Source organism: Gossypium hirsutum, chromosome A06 (assembly GCF_007990345.1).
Source record: "Gossypium hirsutum isolate 1008001.06 chromosome A06, Gossypium_hirsutum_v2.1, whole genome shotgun sequence".
Lineage (NCBI taxonomy): Eukaryota > Viridiplantae > Streptophyta > Magnoliopsida > Malvales > Malvaceae > Gossypium > Gossypium hirsutum.
In genome coordinates, this window is record NC_053429.1 from 44994812 (window position 1) to 44996915 (window position 2104).

The following is a 2104-nucleotide window of genomic DNA, read 5'->3' on the forward strand; positions in this document are numbered from 1 at the left end:
TCTAGATACGAGTGAGACACCGGTTTCGCCTATTACTGAGATTGGGTCTCAAAGCCATTCGGCTGGGGACGACGCATTGTCCCAGGCCATGTTGAGGATATTGGAGAGGGTTGTTGGACCCCATTCTGGATCTGGGGGCTGTGGGTTGGTAACTGAACAACTCCGGTCTAATGGAGTTATGTAACATCCCTATTTTAGGCCTAATCGAAACAATGGTTTCAAAATCACTATTCTGAGGCTGGAGAAATTATTTTTAATATTATTTTATGTGTTATAGAATGATTATATGAGTGCATGAAAATTTTGGTGAATTAATTTTAGCGTTTATGAGCTTAATTTTGAAAAAGAACTAAATCGCATAAAGGGAAAAAGTTTTGTTTTTACTAGCCAAAGATGCTAAATTGCTAGAGAACCAAAATTGGAGGTGTTTAAAGTGCAAATAGGCCCTTTAAAGAAGCTTGGCCGACCATAGGGACAAGATTTGACCAAGTTGTCAATGTTAGGTGGGTTGGTGACTTAAAATTGAATAAAATTGAAATAAAAGAGAAAGAAAAAGATATCATCTTTTCCCTCATCTTCTCCCCACCGAAATTACCAGCAAAGAAGAGGTTTTAAAGACTCAAAAATATCAGCCATTATTATCCCTTTCAAGTAAGTGATTTAGATGCTTATTTTTTATAATTTTTTGTATTTTTGGAACCCTTGTAGCTTAATTTAGCTAATGGGGGGATTATTTTGCAAAATGGTTAAAATTATACGGTTTTACCATGATAATATTCATGTTGTTCGCTGCATTTTTATAGAAGAAAATGAATCTTAGTTGTGTAATAAACAACTTTTGTGAAAGGTGTTAGCATGAAAACACCTAAAAGTACCATTTTATAAAGGTTGTAAAATAGAGAGTAAATATGTGTAATAATTGAAATTATGAGTTGCTATAGTTATAAAAAGAATTCGGCTAGGCTTGGTAAAGGAGGAAATTCGATAAAAATCGATTTACAAGCCTAAGGGAAAAATCATAATTTTTGTAAAGTCTAAGGGCAAAACGGTCATTTTGCCAAATTGTGAATTTTAGAATGTTTTAATTAATGTAATGATTAAATGAGTGAATTTCATCATGATAGATCGAGAAAATCGAGATTTGGGCTTAAATCAGAAAGTACAAGGTTATGGACTAAAATGGCATAATTAGCCGAAATTGCATTCGAGGTAAGTCCGTGTGACAAATTTAAGCATGTTATCCATATTATTGCTAATATATTTGAAACTTATCTTTCTAAGATTGAATTGAGTTATATGTTGGTGATATTGTGTATGAGAAAGTGATGCCGAACGTTAATGTTTTGATAATATGAGTATTGAGATGTTTTATTGATATCAAGAGTATACCTATATGCTTATTTGATTATTATGAAAGTATGAAATGTATGTTGGTAGTGTAAATGACATTATGAGTAAGTGCGACGACAATGTGTTAAGCAAGAAATCCCATTTGAACCTTAGGAATAGTCTAGGATACACGTGATATGTCATGTGAAACAATGTGATCTGAACTCATGAGATTGTGGTCTGAGTTCATGAGATAAGTGATATATGTAATGTGGGTCCAAGTACCAATTTTGTGATTAGAACCATGAGTAGCTCAATGAGTGGGCATTGCATGATAATGCTTTAGGGTCCGAGTGCTGACTCTGTGTACAGACCCGTGAGTAGCTCAAATGCAGGCATTACATAATATGTGGTAGCTTTGGCTACATGCTTGGCGCATTATGAGTTGATTCTAGGTGTGCATATGACACTTATGTATAACATTCCCATGTATCCAATAGTATTTCGAGTGTTCAACGGGTAATTTGAGGTATGATTTGACGGCGGTCCCATTGAGGTAAGACAATGGTGAGAATAGTTGTAAGTTACGTTTCACGTCGTACAGGTATGTACACTAAACTCATGTGTAATGGCCTTGATACATGTTTTTGACAAGAATGAGAATACATGCAGAGTAAGTTAAGGAGGTTTGAATGATATGTAAATTCATGTTTATTATGTCATGTTACGATGACCTGAGATTATGGATTCATGCTTATGTATAAATATGTATTTT